Here is a 19,927-nt window from a genome sequence, read left to right as displayed (position 1 = left end):
ATCCTTGGTGGCAGAGATTCAACAAGGTACTGGAAACATTCCTCAGAGAGTTTGGTCCATATTGACGTGATAGCATCACACAGTTTTGTCTGCTGCACATCAATGATGCCAATCTCCCGTTCCACCACATCCAAAAGGTTTTCTATTGGGTTGAGTTTTGGTGACTGGAGGTCATTTGAGTCCAGTGAACTCATTGTCATGTTGAAGAAACCAATCTGAGATGATTCCAGCTTAATGCCATAGCACCTTATCCTGGATGGACATGGTCAGTAACAATACTCAAGTAGGCTGTGGCATTGGAACCATGCTCGAATGGTACCAAGGGGTCTTAAAGTGTGTCAAGAAAATACCCCCCCACACCATGACACAACCACCACCTGCCTGAACCGTTGATACAAGGCAAGATGCAGTTGGACAGTGGTGCCTAATAAAGTGGCCAGAGAGAGTATCTGACCAAAAAATAAAAAGGTTTACAAAAAAAGTAAGTCTGCAGAAAGAATGTCTTCTTTATTCTTGTTAAAGAAAATACATTTCCCATTTCCCCTGTGATACCCATAAAAACCACTCAAGGCAAAAAGCTGTTTTCAAAATGTTTCATATAAATCAATGCTCTACTTTGATTTTAAAAAAAAACCTAAAACTTTATAGTTTTACCATGTAAATGTAAACATTACTACTCTTGAATTCATCACTTAAGAACAATTTACATTTTACACTGAAAATGTTGTTGATGATAAACAGAACTGTTTAGTGATGAGTGGAGCAGTTTTTCTCTGGACATACCTGGTTGTGGTTCAGACACAGCTTCAAACAGAACATAGTTTGTCAAAACAATCTGTCACACATAGACAAATTGTTTTGCTATAATCTGCATTTCAAAGATAATATCCAATAAAAAAGAAGATTTTTTCTATACAGCTTATTTGTGACGTTGCTTTTACATACTGGCTGCTACGACAGTTTTCACCACCTCACCATATGAACCAAAAGTCCCACCTTTTTTTGTGCTGAATTTATATCAATATCAGGAACTAGAACAGAAAAATGTAGGATCCGATTTGAAATGTCATTATAGGGTTTGAGTTACCAGTTCATGGTTGGCTGGTTGGGACAACAGTGGGACAGCCTGAGGACCTGGCAGCAGACAAGGACGAGTAATGATCTTTGGCCAACAAGTGAGCCATGCTGTGGCCACTTCCACTCCACCGGTCCCATTCTGTGCAGCTACAAATGCATAACACAGAGACATTGTACAGCTCAAAGATGTTTTCTTGACGCCCAACTGAGACCATCTGAAGCCTAGTGTCGGGAATGTGCTGTGAATCATCTTGGGGAAAATGAGCTCTCTCCTGGGGCCTGGCATTTTCAAATGACATTCTTTGTTTAGTGGAAGAGAGGGGTGGAGCTTCCTGGCCCTGTCTGCAGCACCACAACAGATGGTCAGCTGGACAGCCGCGAAGCTGCCTTCTGGTGCCATCCTCATGCTACATATGCCTCACCCTGCGGCTATGACTTCCTGGAGATCGGAGATTCTCACAAACCCCCACAGCCGTCACCGTGACTACACAGTCCCGACTGAAGAGATTAAAACCCCAGTATGTGCAAACACACAGCAGCATCAAAACCCTCCCTAAGCCCAAAATCACTGTTCCAAAGCCCCTGCAGGGGAACGCTTAACATATTCAGCTCATGCTGGATTGAAGGTACGTGCCACCACTTCTTCCTAATTTTCTTTGGCTCCTAGATTTTTGTTTTTGTTTAGGGAAGCTGAAGGATCTTGTGGTTTATAACACAAGTATGAGACTCATGTTGGTCAGCTATAATGAAGCACAGTTGTGAGCTCAGTAAAATGTAATATTAGCAATACTATGTACTCAGTAATACTCTTATGTAGTAGGCATGAGACAATGACAAACATTTCCAAACTGTTTCCAGCAGTTCTCTTTTTGTGCTTTAAAACAGAACTCAGCTGCTCTGACTGAGGAACCATTATGATCTGCAGATTAAATGTTAACAGCCATATATAGCTGAATAGACGGAGCATTTAAAGTAGCTTACCAGCGTGTGATAAATTAGGTGGGTAAATAGAGAGATGGAATGCATATGAAAACAGAAATGAAGCTATCGAACCTATTTATTAGAGAGGGCAGTTGCATTATCTCAATCCCTGTCAGCAGATATAAGGCGTTGATTATGTCCTAGTCAGAGAATATAACTCATAAAAGAGCGAGAGTTTGGGGCCTTCACTATTGTGTCTCAAAATATCTTGTGAAATTTGGAATGAATGGAACCAAATTTCTCTGTGCAAGAAACCAAGCTACTAGAGCCCAAACCTCAGAATGTGTGGCTAAGGACAGCTGTAAAAATGTTTGATGAAGTTCAGGTATGAGAACCAACCTTCAGCTGCACAAAGAAAACTGACACAAAGACCTCACAATGGTCACTTGAACAAAAGAGTCAGTGTCTCTTACAGAAGAAAAGGTTTTGGGTAAGAACACACAGACTAGCACAATTGGAGATTTTTACTCTTGCTTGTGCTGCATTGTAATGAGGGCCAAGATGACAGATGCTCTGCACAGACAAGAACTGAATCTTGTTTGTTCTTCTTGTGGGGACACAGAGAAGAACTCAGGCTGGGTGGAGAACACTGTGATCAGCAGAATAGCAAAGCATCAGGTTGTACTAATAACAATTCATTTTATTTAGAGTGCCTTTTAGGACACTCAAGGTCAAAGAACAAAATATAAATGTACAAACACAACATAACGTTAGGTGAAGGCGGGGCCGGACAGATCCCCTGTTTTAGGGCAACACAATCACACACACACACACATTCACATCAAGGGTAATTTAGAGTCATCAATTAACCTATGAAGCATGTTTTTGGACTGTAGCAGGAAACCGGAGTACCCAGAGAAAACCCACGCATGCACAGGGAGAACATGCAAACTTCATGCAGAAAGGACTCCGCCAAGAAACCAGGACATTTTCGCTGTGAGGTGAGAATGCTAACCACTACGCCACTGTACACCCCAAAAACATCAAAAAATACAATCTGAGGGGATGAAAAAAATGGGCCGAAGCAGCTTGAAGGTGTTTTTTGTTCAAAAGCAAATAACTCAAACGCAGAGTCAAGATGTAAGCTGGTAAGTTAGAGACTTGAGATGATCAAGGAAAAACCCTGGAGCAAATAATCACTATTGAACAAAGGTAATGCAGTGACAGAGACACTGATTACAGCAGAACTACAGAATGCCATAAACATCAAAAGTCAGTCAGGCTGACCTGGGTGTGGCAGACAAAATGATATTGTGCAATAATGGACATTTGTGGTTAACTGTCTTTGTACTCACAAATTGGTGTCCATGCACAGAAAAAAAAAAAAAAACATTTTTATGTTCTCTCAGACAACATGAAATGCTTTGTATCTACGAAGAACCAAAAGCCAAGCAGGAAAAGAATAGCTGCTGGATGACCTTCATTGTTGTTGTCAGCCTAACGACGCATGCACCAAGACAGTCCAACTTTGAGTGGAAATGCTTACTTCAATTGCCTGGACCATTCTAAACCAGACTGGGCTGGACTGTACCGCTCAGTGGAAACAAGGCTTAACTGTTCATCTGTCCGTCTGGCTGGATCAGATATAAGATTTCATCCACATCACAAGCTATGTCTCTATTGGCAAAGCAATCCAATGTAAAACGATAATGTAAGAATTTCACACACATGCAGACTACTGCCAAATGTCATAGTAAACAATATTGATGATAGGTAGGCCTACAAAAAGCTTTATTTTCATTCTGTTTTATCTTATCTGTTTTCTCAATGAAATGTCAATGTTGGTTGAAATCTTTGTCCAGCTTCCATCAGTCTATTGTTGACAACATAAGTGCCGCACAGATATATTCATTCGAAGTTTAATCGATTTTTCTTTTTCTTTCTTTAAATGTTTTATGTAACTACTTTGAATTGTCTTTGTACACAAATTGTGCTATACAAATAAACCTGCCTTACCTTCACTTTGCAAAAAACAGTCTATTTAAGTGTACTACAAATATAATTACTCAATACTAAAAGTGAGGGGTCAGTTTCTCTGTCTCTGCGAGACATAAACACCAATATGGATATGTAACAGTAATTCAAAAAGTACATTGTAAGAGTGCACACATTTGTGTGATGAGATAGCTTTGTCCTGTGTCACTGTCCCATTTTTGTGGACAGATTTCTTTGGGGAAGTTGGGGAACAGCAACATTTTGTCTCTGCTTTTTGCAGATGATGTTCTCTTGGCTTGATCAAATCTGGACCTTCAGTGTGCATTGGAGCGGTTTGGAGGTGAGTGTGATGTGAATCATAATGAATTTAAAAAAAAATAGCATACATCAAAACTTTTATAACAAATTATTTTTCACATATTCATCTTTGTATTTTGGTCAGACACACGGGTAATTACAAAGAGACAACAGAGACGCAGCAGCTCATTATCTACATTCTGGTGTTCGATCACTCCGCTCTCTCTAGGGAGACCAAACCGTGGCATCTCCATGCCCTTGCAAATACTTTGTGGGGCAAACAAAGTTGTGAAGCAGAAACAGGAACTAATTTCATTATCGGCTGCCATTTGTGACTGATTACAAGCTGTTGTCAGTGGTGGAAAAGCCAGTTCAAAGTTCTGGGAGGTTAATAACCAGCAACAATCAATTACTTATCCATTCTGAAGTGATCAAAAGGGTTCCCAATACGGGAGACACTGAGATGAGAACTTCATCACAACTCCAAACATTAAAATGTCTTCAGGTAGATTTAAAGTTGTTTTAGCAAATCTGCAAAAAAAAAGTTTCACAACAAAAACCGAAATAAAAAAAAGTGAAGATGAAGGCTTACATGAGAAACGGCCAAACTGCCTCTTATGACAGAATGTTTGTTCTGTCGAAACATGAGGAAAACGTGAATAAGACAGGGCTCGGGCTTTTTTCTTCTGCTGTGTATCTCCATCTAGATCAGGACTGATTGCTCTAATGATGCCTCAGCTTCTGTCCGGCCATTATGCACACACCACTAAGCCAGGCTTTCTTGCCTTGGATGACACATCCTCTTGTCTCCTTAAATCTACAGAAGAAATTCAAATACTTTTTGTTGTCCCTCCATTTTCCATCCATCCTCATAAAGGAGATATTCACTTCAGCTATGATTTTTTTTTGCACTTATCTCTGAAAGCAGATGGCAAATCATATCTTCAGTGTCAGCCACATCACAAGGTAGCATTTGTGAGGCTTTACCTAATGCTGCTGTGAACAGGATAGGGTTTTACCAGTTTTGTGTTTGAATTCTGTGAATTCTGACAACCGCAGGAGAATTTGATGTGCAAGTGCATTATTTTGAAGCTCACAACAGTTAGATTTGGCCATTGTTCTTTGGCTGCAATCAGCCAAAAGTGAAGTTTTTATGATTGTTGTTCATGGTAATTGCCTTCCATGAGAAATATTTACAAATGTTTCTCTTTAAATGTATTTACATTTTTTCTCTGGATGACTTGAAGCCTTTATCTATCCAAGACCTGCAGCTGGAAATAGTTTTCTTTTTCTGATTTTGCCTCGGCTAAAGAAATGTTTTAATGTACAATGTCCCTACAATAGAAAATATAAGTGTTGAGAACTGATGAGGTCTAAACTGGAGTCATCAGACTCAATCAAAACTAACAAAGACTTTTTTTCTTTGAATGCCAACAGATGTGCTGTTCTAGTTGCTCACTCGCTCCATGGGGAGTTTCACGTAAAGACAAATGTATTTATACCCATTCATTTTTTGAATCCTATTCAGAGTCCAGGATTGGCTGCTACTGCTAGAGGAATGTGGGGTCAGTTTTGTATGGAGTTAATTCAGTCTCAATAATCAGAAATGCACACAACCGGTTTTACAAATGCACACGCTCCGATTCACAAATGTCATTTTATGCAAACGTGAAAAATAAATTCGGAAATACACACCCTGTGTTTCACAAACACACAGATTGTGTTTCACACATGCACACTAAATGTTTTACAAATGCACAATAAGTGTTTCTCACAAATGTGCACACTGTGTTTCACAAAAAACATTTTAGAAATTCACAATAAATGTATCAGAAATGCACAGTAAGTGCTTCACAAACGTGATTTTTAGGTACACATGTGATGTGAACTCACAGATCATTCGAACTGCAAACTGTGCATTCAAAATCCCGTTCTCGTTTGTGAATCTCCCCGTGTGTGTGAGAGATTTTTCTACGGTGAATATTGAGACTCATCTGACGGAGCGGGTCAACTAATCTCACCATTGGCTAGTGAATCTGTCAATCAAACTCATCGGGAAAGCAGGCGGGTTCGCTTTTGGCCAATTGAATGGCCCCTTACACTTTCTCTACGCTTTCTGCGGGTGGCAAAAGCCCCGCCCATATTTGATTCTGTACCAGTCGGTCGTTAGCGTGTTAGCCCTAGCATGGCTTGTCGGTTTATTTGCCTTCGGTTGTCAAAAATTACTGGCTTGTGCAACTTTTCAGTGGACCTGGAAGCAAGGCAACAGTGGTTGAATGCAGTTGACATAGAATCCATCGAACTCTGTACTGGTCATGAGATTTAAAATGAATGTTTCACTCGGGATTGTTTGTACGTTATTCTCTTAGCTTTCATGCTAGCGTCATTTCAACACTCAGACACGGTTTTGATCATATGAAGGTGGAGGAGAAAAATCTTCAACTTCCACAGGTTTTGTGGAGAAACTGGCATCACTTTGCTCCGTACCACGCAGTGGGACTACATTACCTCAAGTTCATCTCACTGTCAATCACAGATACCCAATACACCCCCCCTGCTCAGCCCGAAGTCACTTTGCTTGACCTTAATTTTATTTTTTTAATAACTCAAATGTAATTGATTTTATATTGTAACCATATACATATACACCTCTTGGCCAGGTCACCCTTGCAAAAAAGATCCTCATCTCTCTGGGTTTTATAGCTGGTTAAATACTACACAACAAAAGATGGTCATAGAACAACAAAGTGCAAACATTCACCCTTTATTGCAGAGTAAAATTCAGTGAAAACATGGACAGATTAAAACATCAAAATTTAAGCAAATGTGGGATCTCTACTGATTTGAATTTTATTTAAAGTGGAACTAATTTTCATAACTTCCTTACATACAATGAAGTCCCTTGAACAATACAGCAGTATTGATTTGAACTCTGTCTTACTCCCCTCAGTCTCTCTTCTTCTGTATGTAATTATGTCACCTAAATTAAGTTCTAAACACACTGGACAGTAAAGATGTAGGTCAACTCCCAAACGGTCTGAATTCCACAATGGGTTGTCATCTTGCAGTTCCAACATTTGTGGACCCAAAAGAGGACTGTCCCATACCGGGACATTGATCCCAGGATGAGGTTCAGCCATGGATCCACTCTCCTCCCATTCAATCTCTGGAACCAGCATACCCTGACAAAAAAAAAAAAAGAGATACTGTTTATGAACAGCACTGTTTTTTTTGTGTTTTAGATTATGTAGGAACAGTGACCGACTAATAATAACTTATATTGTTGCTTGCAGGCAGACCTCATATCTCCATAACTGTTTATAATTTGCAAATAAGTGAACCTTAACAAAGTAGTGACATTAGTACATCTGATGGCTCATAATGCCATGCATTGTGATGCATTTTGAACTTGCAGATGTGCTATTCTTCCTACAAACAAACAATTTAGGGAAATTGTTTGCACCACACAACAATAATCCTTTTCATTCATTTTCGATGAAAATTCACTGTAGTCATTATGATTTCATGATACTCTTCTTGATACTTTCCACTTTAGTCAAACTGCACACAAATCAGTTGTCCAGTACAGTGAGATTAAATAAAGCATTTACCCGGGGATCAGAAACAGGGTTCTGGGTCAAGCCCAACTGCCACAGCTGATTTGGTGTCATGCTTTGCTCCGTCCTGATTGGATGGCTGTCCCACGCATCACTAAAGACATCCAAACTGGCCTGAATGTGTGGTAGAAAAATGTAATGGCAGCAGAATACGTGATGTGACTGATATTGAGAAAGTCTTGGTCCTCAGGAGAGTGCAGGATGTTGTAATATAAACCAGTAACACTCACGAAGACATCACACCAGAGGAGCTCAATCCTGTATTTGGAAAAAAGCAAAAAGAAATATTATATTGTCAGATTTATTTTTAATACATCATTCACTTTTATGTATCAGGGCACGAGACTAACTTTTTTCACTAGGAGCATAGTGGCCCCTAACTGAAAATTTTAGGGGCACAACCAGAAAATTTAGGGGCGCATACCGTAAATCAACATTCTAACCAAATCTACTAATTTCCACTGTATTACAAATAAATACTTTAATAATAGATGCAGAAATTACAATGTGCTGTTTGTAATTCAGTGTCATATTTTAATCTGCACTTTTGAAGATGCAACATGAAGGTAAACTGACATCACCATCGCTGTCACGACAGTACAACTAAGTAAAAATAGTAAAAAAAATACCATACATTTAGAATAAAAAAAAGTTTTTAGTAACAAGTGATTACCGTAGTAACCTTTCGTAATTTCACAGTTTCAAACAATACTTAAATGTATGTAAATATTAGAGGATGGAAATTCATGTTGGTGACACCAAATAGGTTCAGTCAAGATGCACAATAAGCGTGTTTGAGATCACCCAGATGGACGCAACACTGCACAGATCACCTGGTGTGTGACGTATATTTTTGTTTTTGCTCCAACATCACCTGTCAATCAAAACAAAAATATCACGAGAAAGGGGTGAGAGCAAGACACCAATCAGAGCGAACGCAGCTGGAAATTTAGTATTGAACTGACTAAAAGCTGCCCTACAGACTAAAAAACAATGCATTATGGGACATGCGTCCTGATGGGTTTTTTGTAGTTCACTGATCAATTAAAATAATTTAAAATACCAACTGATTAAAAAAAGGCTACATCCATCCCAAGACAACTCCTAATTCCTGGTCTCTTTCAGTCTCGCTGCAGATTCGATTTCATACGAGTTTGAGACCCCTGCTGTACACTCTGTCACTGGTACACTAGCTGCAGGTCGGAAGAACGAATCAATAGTTCGCTTGCTCATAGCTCAGACGCACATATCAGGTTGTGATGATATTTGTCTCCGTTTCCTTCCCACGGATGTTAGGCCCCGCCCCTCCACATATTTTAGCCACTTGCAGTGACTTTCCCTATTCTTCCCACACGCATTGGCCGCCTCAGGCATCACTCAATGAAACGCGAGTGTGCGCTCGCGTGTGCTCCAGTCTCATGAGTATTCGCGCGAGTGTGTGTGTCTGCCTGCGTGCGTGTGCGCTCGCGTCTCATTGATGATTTCATCTCTCATTTCATCAATCATTGACGTGCTCCTTTCATGTTTAATGTATAAAAAATACGGAGGGTGGGGGAGGCAAATTTACTGGTAGCACATGTGCGACTGGGTGTAAAATTCAGTCGCACACTCTCAAATTTTGGTCGCAAAATGCGACCAAATGGACGCAGTCTGGAGCCCTGTGTATATATTAAAGCTTCTAAAACTAGGTTCAACTAACCGTTGATTGTGTGTACACTTTTCCTGCAATGAAGCCGTTTGTGTCAGTTCTACGTACTGTGAGCATTTACTCGGCTATGCCCACATTTTCTCCTCCGTGATCTCCTCTCACCCTGACAATAACATGAAAATCATGTCTCAAACACATAATTACAAATGCATCGCCAATACGGTACACATCAGTTTAAAATGTAATGTTCTTATGTATGATGCCAATAAGTAGAATTTTTAGGTTAAAAAAATTGCAGGAGTGGGTTACATGTATCACTGGGGGAAAAAATGAGGTGAGAGAGACTGTTAAGGGGGGGTAAAATGTTATTCATGAGGGGAAAGTTTTAGAGTTGCCTTTGTTTATGGAGAGGAGTCTAAAAAAAGTAATTTTATTTTTGTACAAATAACCAAGTACTTATACTGCCTGATATGTGAATAAAATATTTCTTTATGAATAACATGAATACCTCAGAGGAAAGCCATAAACGTTCACAGCGTCACTGAAGAAGGCCAAGTGGGTGTCTGCACAGTTGTTCTTTGCTATCTTCAGGTACAGGATACATGGAATACAAGTACAAATACTTTCAACTGACAGATATTTACAGGGGCAAAAATGCTAAATTCCCAATTGATAGGTAAAACAGTAATACAATAGGATGATAAAATATGAAATAGAATAGAATAGAAGGGTATTTAATAATCCCTGAGGAAATTTTTTTAAAATGGCCATCTTAAAAAAACACATAAACACAAATGCATTACAAATAGAAATATCACAAAATAAAAAGATTGATAAAAAAAAGGTAAATAATTGGAAAATCAGTGGGTAAAATTAAAAGAAATTACTTGTAAGATGCCCTGCCAGAGAGTTGTATTGCCTGATGGCACGAGGAACAAAAGATTGTCACGCTGTCACATTCAGTAATTCCTAGAGAATAAATAAAAACACAACAAACATGGATTAGATCATTTAGCTGTCTTATCTTAAATTACATAATTTTCAAATATATGAAAGGGGAATTTTTTAAAACACTCTTGCTATGATTACTTGAGCTTGTAGTAAAGAACACCTTTAAAAAAATCAGAGACAAGACACTGATCACAGGAAGCCTTGTGTAATACTTACAGTAACTTCTACTCTAATCACTGTTGACAGCTGATTTCTCCCATCCACCCTTTCTGTGACTACTTATTGACTACAAAACAGCCTAAAAACATAATGTTTGGGATTCTTGTCATTACGTCATTGGAAGTAAAGATACGGGGAATTTAGTGGCTGTCACTCTGACACAATCTCACAGGGCTGGTCATCACAATGAATACGGGTTCTAACGTTAGAAACTTAATGAGGCTTCTTTCATTCAACAGTGGATTCATGTATGTTATATTTAAAAAATGCCGTTTTCATGAATGTCATGAATTAACTTTGTTGCACAGTCCACCCCGTCTTAAAGTCTGGGTTGTGAAAATGCTGTGTCTAACTTTAACCCGGATCGCGTTTACATAAAGGCAGCACACGGAACAACTAGCTAGTTAGCATAGCATAGCATCAGTGTTTAAACAAATCGCCGTCTCCAAATCAATACTTTTTATTAAACTTTCTTTGCTGCTGTAAATCCGGCATGCTTTTCCCCTTAGTTCCTTATGAATCATGTTAAGAACCTACAGATCATTGGCTATAGACGCTAGCTTGAACCGACACCGGCTTGAACTTCACTCACACTCACACAGCCACAACTTGCACAGGCTAAGCAAAACAAAGCTAAGCTAATTTGCGGTGGGGGTACTCTGCAAACGACTCGGCTGCAGTGTTCATAAAGCATTCACACATGTCACTTGGCAAAGGAGAACGCTTCAACTTAGTATTCAATAACATTACAGGACGTACAACGAGGGAATGATCAAATAAATGCATTACTTACGGGCTGAGACTGATCCCGTTCAGAAGACCTCTCCGCCATGTTTGCCGCCCGCGTCCTCCCAACTGCTGTGCTGAACAGCTCCCTCCCTCGTCACTTTGAAAGTGAAGAGTGTAAGGGGCCATTGGATTGGCTAAAAGCGAACCCGCCTGCTTTGCCGATGAGTTTGATTGACAGATCCACTAGCCAATGGTGAGATTAGTTGACCCGCTCCGTCAGATGAGTCTCAATATTCACCGTAGAAAAATCTCTCACACACACGGGGAGATTCACAAACGAGAACGGGATTTTGAATGCACACTCTGCAATTCGAATGATCTGTGAGTTCACATCACATGTGTACCTAAAAATCATGTTTGTGAAGCACTTACTGTGCATTTCTGATACATTTATTGTGAATTTCTAAAATGTTTTTTGTGAAACACAGTGTGCACATTTGTGAGAAACACTTATTGTGCATTTGTAAAACATTTAGTGTGCATGTGTGAAACACAATCTGTGTGTTTGTGAAACACAGGGTGTGTATTTCCGAATTTATTTTTCACGTTTGCATAAAATGACATTTGTGAATCGGAGCGTGTGCATTTGTAAAACCGGTTGTGTGCATTTCTGATTATTGAGACTGAATTAACTCCATAGTTTTGGGGGTAAGGGATTACATAGTAACAAATTACAGTAATTTAATTACTTTTGCTAATAACGGAGAAGCGTAGAAATTACAGTTCAACGTTTTTTTCTATATTATACCCTTGTTTACTTTAATTTTCCCTCCAAGCTGCATGTGACTGCGTCTCTGGTCAGTATGAGTTGGCACTCAGTGTACTCAAGAGGGGATGGGGTGTAGTTTGGTAGACTCGCAGCAGCGCAGAACTTTGCACCAAAGGCAGACAGAGAGAGGTGCAACTCATTGTAATGGAATAACTAAGGAACGAGAAAATGAACATGGAGGCATTAAATAGTTCTTTGTGTTTTCAAAAGAGTAAAGTAATCACATACTTTTTAGAAGTAATTTACCCAGCACTGGGCGGAGTACACCATGTTTACCCGTCTGACACCACAATCACACCACACAATCACATACATTTATTTACATGGACATCAAAAATAAAAAAAATTCTAATAAAGTTCATTAGCACTTTCTCTGAAAACCTTTTTATTGATTGGTTCAAAAGAGGTCCTCTTCTTTCACTGCAGCTTCTTTCTCTTCCTGTTCTTCACAAAAAACATTTAAAAATGAAGTCTGTGATTATAAAACTCAGACATTAATTTGTATTTTATCAAAGACGCTATGCAGCACTGAGTTTCTGGGATGAGTCAGACTTCTCCGATTACTTTCTCCTTATTCAAAAAACTCTGTTCTGACTTCTAACAGTTAATGCAAATGCAACTATGTGTGCAAATTATATATATATATATATATATATATATATATATATATATATATATATATATATATATATATATATATACACGCACACACACGCGCACGTACACACACACACACATACATTACTGAAAAATGCCAGCAAAAATACAAAAAATATTTACATGGGCATTTCCGTGACCCAATTTAACAAATGGAACACATGGAAAAACTGAACTTGATAAATATTCAATCATTCATGCAAAACTCAATGTGAGAAACTGCTACTAGCAGAAAGAGTGATTGAGCAATCAGCATGATGATCAGTGATGATGATCAATGCAAATGCCCAGCAATAAACAAGGCCATACCTGCTGTGCAGAACAGCACATGGCAAAGTTTTCAGATTCGTTGAGATAGTTTTAATGATATTTGCTAACCTAATTAACAACCATTCCAACACACACTTATGATGAGGATATGTCCAGAATTTATAACTTGTTCAATTCACAGTCAGGCATGTTGCTTCCTGTTATGAAAAGCCAAAAAAGTATTAAAGCCACATGGTCAGCCTCTTTCAGGATCTGATACATTCACTCTTTAGGACAGAGAGATCATTACAGTAAGTGATTGAAATGAGTAATTAAGAGTTTTTGTTGGTAGATAACTATGAAATATAGCATTATTATCAAAGGGTTGGTGGAGAAGTGTGATGGTGCCCATTTTTAGGAATAAGGTAGAGTTGTGGCAACTACAGAGGAATAAAGCCAATGACCATACAATTAAGTTATGGAAAAGCGTAGTTGAAGCTAGACTAAGTGCAGAAGTGAACATTTGTGAGCAACAGTATGGTTTCATGTCAAGAAAAAGCACCACAGTTTGGACCCCATTGGTCCAAACTCCCCAACGACCGGCTGAGCGACAGAACTGAGGGCCAACCAGCATCTCTGCTTCATGCGTTCAATGAAGTCGGGAACTTAGAATGGGACCCAACAGCCACCCAGTCCAACTCAGTCCCTACAATAACAATGTAATTAAAAATAATCCACAGACTTATTGTACTTTAAATGTGTTGAAATTACATAAAATGCACATTCACTTGCATTTTTGGTTTTAATATTGTATGGCTCTTGTCTGATATTTTAAAGGTGTTCATGGCCGAGAGAGCCATTGACATCAGCATTTCATTCGGGCTTGGAAAATTCAGTTGGATGGTGACAAAAAAAGACAAGGTAGTCCACACAGAAGGGGTCCCACTCCTAGAAGGAAACATAGCAGACTTTGAGGACACTAACAAGTACCTTGGAATACCACATGTGGAAACCTGTAACACGGAACAGAGAAGGCTGTAACAGCCAAATAACTTCAATGAGTAGGACTAAAAATAGTAGGCATCAGATATATCCTGCAGAAATAATAAGATGCCAAATCAGGAAATACAGATGCTCCTCACCATACATGGAGGGTTCCATCCCAAGTTTAAGGAGGTTAAGAACTACTGAGCGTGGGAACCACTATCCAGGATGAAACAGATAAATATATTTCATGACACTTGCGTTGTGCAACCCCCTCGTGGATCTTAAGAGTTCATTCATCTTTTAAACCTGTTTTGTCCCTTCTAGGGCTGCTGGAGCCTATCCCGTCCACTCATGGGCGAAGGCCGGGGACATCCTGGACAGGTCGCCAGTCTGTTGCAGGGCCACAAATCACACACTCACATTCACACCTAACGACTATTTCGAGAATCCAATTAACCTATGAAGCATGTGTTTGGGCGGAGGAAGCCGGAGTCCCTAAAGAAACCCTACGCATGCATGGGGAGGTCATGCAAACTTCACACAGAAAGGTCCCCCATTGGAAGTCTGTTTCAGGTCCCCCTGCAGTCAGGACTTGAAGCAAAGGCCTTCTTGCTGTGAGGCAAGAGTGCTAACCACTGCACCACACTGTTTCTTTAGAGTAATACCTTTTTTGTTTTTTAGTATTAGGTAGAGAAATGTTTTTTTTTTTTTTATTATTGTTTATTTTTTTACCATATATAAATGCTGTACTTGACATATTTTTTGTTCTTATTTTTTGGGCTCCTATATGCTATAATTTTTACATTCTGTAATAATTATATTGTTATCAGATTAGATCATGAGAAATAAGGCCACTGTGGAGAAAGCTAAAATCAGTAAAATAATACCACAAAGGCGGCTGGTCAGTGAAAAGAACAAAAAGACTGCATGAAGAGAGAAAAATGATTTACTTTTTTCTTATTACTGTTTCTTCACAGTATCCATACTCATGTTTTCAGATTTTTATATTGAATATGTCTGCAGACGCATGAGTTATCAAACAGAGAACTTTATTTTATTTTTTTTACTTTAATCAAAAAAGGTTTCTTTCAAGCACAAACATGTCTTTCAAAGAAACAAAGAGTTGGAGGCTTCCTGCCAACGACTCAGTGGAACTCTGATATTAAAAGATGAAGTGATTGTACAATGCCTGGCAAAAAGAACGGAGCACTATTCTTGGAGGGGGTGACTGCAGCAGTTTTATTAAAAACAGAAGTCAGGCAGTGAGGAGGTACAGACGTTGTCTGATGTCTCCTGTCTACACAGCTCTCATGTCAAAGTGTCTTTTGAGAAGAAATTCTGCTTTAAATGCAAATGTGTGGAAAAGAGAGATGAAATAACTCATCCAGATAAAAAGACAGGAGGAAAAACACGTCATAGATTACAAAACAGCTCTGTTTGGTCCACGTGTAGTACATATTTACTTAAATAGTACACAATACACACCTTCAAAAGCGGAAAGTCCTGGCAAACCTTTGTGAATGAAACGTGACCACCCAGTCATGTAGAACAAGAAAAAAATCAATTCTAATGAACATTTCTGAAAATTTGTCTAAAAATCAAAAGGGGATTACAGGTACATGAAATAAAACTGTTAGAATGATAGTGAATGGCACTGAATGTACTATAGAAAATTTGCTTTATTGAATTCTAAAGCAATTGAAGAGAATTCAGGCTTCACACTCAGAAATCCAGAGTGAAAACGTCATCACTAAAATGAATCCTGGTGCTGAAGACCTTAATGATGTGGTCGCAAAAGAGGGACGGCCCCACAAAAGGTCCAAAGAAATGTTTGAACCCTTCCAACCGACATCCATCGTGGTTTGGGTCCGCCATTAAGGGCAGACAAAAATCCCAACCTCTGCAACAGACTGCACGTGCAAATGAAACACCAGACTCTTCCCTCTTTTCTATAGTGGAAGGATGCATGTCGTTTAGACATGGAATCAATCAGGTTGATGAAAATGTTGATGAAATGTCTATGCTGTGTGCTGTGTTTGCCAATGTTTTTGTCATCATCATCATCATTTTGTTTTAGTGACTATGTAGGTGAAGGATCACACTGTGCCATGCAGGTAAATGGTTAGTGCAGCTTTTACATTTGTTCAAACATGAGATTAACCTCATTTCAATTTTTTTGGTCATTTTTTATTTAAATTTAGATTTTTTTGAAGTTGAAATTCATACAGGAAAGAATTGAAATGTTGTCAAAACTGTTTTAATAAGCTTTAAAAGTGATTCCTTACAAGGACATGATGGGGCTTATTTTCCTGTTCACTCGTCTTATACCTTAAGAATCCAATCTTGGCAATGTGTTTGATCCAAACAAACTCTCTGCATGCAACTGTTTTCACAGTGAAGCAGGTGCACATAAACCCACTCATGACCAATGACAAACAAGTTTGCTCATTAAAAAAAAGCCTCTCAATTCTTAGCCAAATTGAAAAAGTGGGTTATTTCCACCAGTGGCAGCAGGCCTCTGTGTGTGCTCTGTGCCCCTAAGATATACTCTCCATGTACTTCATTGTGGCTTCTGGTTGTAGCCTTTCTGTTGTGGTGAAAGTCTGTGGTTGAATGTTTGACATTTAAATGTATAAATCCCGAATCAAACGCTATATAACAAATCAAAAAGCATTTCCAATAAAATCAGTATTACATTTTTATGATGTGTTGAAGGTTTTAAAGACATAAAGCCTTTAAACCCAGATGTGCACGCTGCAGACCTTCATGACAGGAGAAGCTGATTCAAAAGTGCAAATGGACTCATTTCATTTTGCTTATAGTTCATTCAGGTCTCTGTCCATAGCCAACGATAGTAGCACAACAGATCAGAGGTGGATAATTTCAGGTCACGACTACAACTGCCCCGCCAGTTGTCCAGATTTGCTTCTACTTCCTAAACTGCCAATATTCTGCATTTACAGTAGAGGAGTTCTTCCAGCAGGAAGCTGTAAGCCCCAGGTGTTTGATTTTATAGGTAAAACGCTGATGCTTCATTTGTCAAACCTGTCCTCATGCTGGTAATCCACCAAACACTAATGTCTTAGTCACATCTGCCCTTACGGGTGGAGATGCACTGTCTCTGGGTGGAAAATCTGCAAACCTGAACGGGGTACGCAGGTGGCTCGCACAAACTATGAAGGTCATTGAGCATGCAACGAGCCCATATTTTTTTACAGGCATACTGCAGGCAACAAGTCAAAGCAAACACTTAAACAACATGTAAGGGTCAGTAAGGGAGAAGTAGCTGAGACTCAGATGTGTCCTTTAGATTTTTCCTTTTCTCAACCTCCCTGAAACCTGGCCACTGCACAACCAGCCTGTTGGTGCTGTTCATGCGATGCATGTGCGCTCATGTCCATAGAAAGACTGTTAGAAATTAGGAGATCAAACAAATTATGTTATGAAGGTCATGGAGCGGCTGGTGCTGTCACATCTCAGACCCCTGGTGAGCCCTTTCCAAGACCCACTGCAGTTTGCATACCAACCCAAGGCGGGAGTGGAGGATGCACTGCTATACCTGCTGCAGAGAGCATACTCCTCCCTGGAAAAGCCTAACACCACAGTGAGGATCATGTTCTTTGACTTTTCTTCAGCCTTCAATACCATCCAGCCGAGACTGATGAGGGAGAAGTTAGAGAAGATGCAGGTGGATGCCCCCCTGGTCTCATGGATTGAGGACTACCTGACAGGCCGACCTCAGTTTGTGAGACTGCAGAGCTGTGTGTCTGACACCCTGACAAGCAACACTGGAGCCCCTCAGGGAACCGTGCTGTCCCCCTTCCTATTCACCACATACACAGCTGACTTCCAGTACCACTCTGAGCTCTGCCACCTCCAGAAGTACTCTGATGACACAGCTGTAGTCGGGTGTGTGAAAGATGGATGGGAGGAGGAGTACAGGAGCCTCGTGGAGCGCTTCGTCAGGTGGTCTGGGGAAAATTACCTGCAGCTAAATGTAGCCAAGACTAAAGAGATGGTGATAGATTTTAGCAGGAGAAAGTCTTCGCCCCCCCCCCAGTCTGTATCGGTGGGACGGATGTGGAAGTTGTCTCGTCCTACAAGTTCCTGGGAGTACATCTAGACGATAAACTGGACTGGTCCACAAACACAGAGGCCGTCTACAAGAAGGGCACGAGCAGACTTTACTTCCTGAGGAGACTCAGGTCCTTCAATGTTTGCAGCAGGATGCTCTACATGTTCTACCAGTCTGTCATGGCAAGCACCATCTTCTTTGCTGCAGTGTGCTGGGGTGCTGGCATCAAAGCAAAGGACGCCAACAGACTGAACAAACTCATTAGGAAAGCAGGGTCTGTCATTGGCCTCAAGCCTGCCAAGCTGGAAGAGGTGGTTGGGGACAGACTACTGGCTAAACTGGGGACCATCATGGACAATCCCTCCCATCCCCTCTTCAGGGAGGTGGACAACCTGAGAAGCAGTTTCAGTGGCAGGATCATACACCCTCGCTGTGCCAGAGAACGATACAGGAAGTCATTCCTGCCATCAGCCATTAGACTCCACAACTCATCTGGCAGACTCGGATGTACATGAAAATTCTAGTCACAGACTACACTTTTCAAATTGTATTTTACTCAATTTTTGTCCTGTTCTACTCTCTGTATTTTTTGTGTCTGTGTTTGTCTTTACCCCCCCCCCCCCCCTTTTCCTTAGTGCTGCTACTGCAACTAAATTTCCCTTCGGGGATTAATAAAGTTCTTCTTGAATCTTGAATCTTGAAATTAGACAAGAAATGTGTTGTTTCTGTGTGATCCAATAGGTGCACACCTTGCTAATAACTGGAGTGCTACGTAAGGGCACTGTATCATCAGGTTCTGCACTGTACTGTATGTGTAGAACTTAGATCACCACACGCATGACAATGGTCCTATATGTTCCTTTTTTATGACATCCCATAAGCATGTACCACAAGGACACAAGACACACCCGGGCTCTCCTTATGAGGCGACCTCACCTATCACGATATCTGCGGCAATAGCATAAAAAGATTGTGTATCTTGTCTGTTTTATGTTCCTCATTGGAAATAAAGCAGGTAATTAGAAAAACTTTAGGTGGGAGCTTTCCCAGATTTTCTGCCAAGGTTTACATCTTCTCTCCACACTCATTCAACCTTTCAGATTTCAGCTCCTCTCCAGAAATGTACACCCACAGACACTCAGGCTGGGGGGGGACTGCAATCTCACGCAGTTCAGACGCTTGTGATCCAACGCTGAAAACAATAGCATGGCATCTCTGATGTCTGGCCTGCCCCATCCCCCCTAAGCCATTTCTACTCCCCTCATCCTCTCTCCTCCAGTTGTTCCAAAGCCTTCTGGGTAATGCTGCAGCCTCACTCTTACAGGCATAAAAACGAGGTGAAATGGAGGGATTCCTCCAGCTTTACCTTTGAGTGTTGGCAGAGATGCAGGCTGTGATTCTACTGAGATGTTGCTGCTCTTCAGCCGGAGCTAATCCCGTCATATGACCAGCCCACATGCTCCTGTGTGTGGTCATGTGACCAGCTTCAGCCTCAGAAAAGAATTGTGGGATTTGTAGTAGAGGAGGCACATGCATGTGTTTATGAATAAAATGTTTTTTGTTGAGTACATTTATTATTTAAATATGAGAGTGATGAAGAACAAACAACATGTGAGTTTTGTGATGAAGTCTAACAGTTCTTAAGATGCACTTTTGCACACATTTTGTCCTGGTTT

The 19,927-nt window shown here is 40.1% G+C and overlaps 1 protein-coding gene across 3 annotated transcripts in view; it reads right to left on the bottom strand.

Annotated features, from left to right (window-relative positions):
• tsnare1 (t-SNARE domain containing 1) overlaps positions 1–19,722 on the bottom strand; it is a 182,395-nt gene extending 162,673 nt beyond the window's left edge. For 2 of the 3 annotated variants that reach the window (XR_002291925.1, XM_011484938.2), the window contains exon 1: positions 19,618–19,722. The gene's annotated coding sequence lies outside the window, so the exon portion shown is untranslated. The remainder of the gene's footprint in view (positions 1–19,617) is intronic. The other variant, XM_020709969.2, reaches the window with a different exon arrangement.
• Positions 19,723–19,927: the final 205 nt, after the last annotated feature.

The sequence above is a fragment of the Oryzias latipes genome, chromosome 16, assembly GCF_002234675.1.
Source record: "Oryzias latipes chromosome 16, ASM223467v1".
Classification (NCBI taxonomy): domain Eukaryota; kingdom Metazoa; phylum Chordata; class Actinopteri; order Beloniformes; family Adrianichthyidae; genus Oryzias; species Oryzias latipes.
Note: the sequence above shows the minus strand (reverse complement) of the source record. Positions and strands in the feature narration are given on the sequence as shown.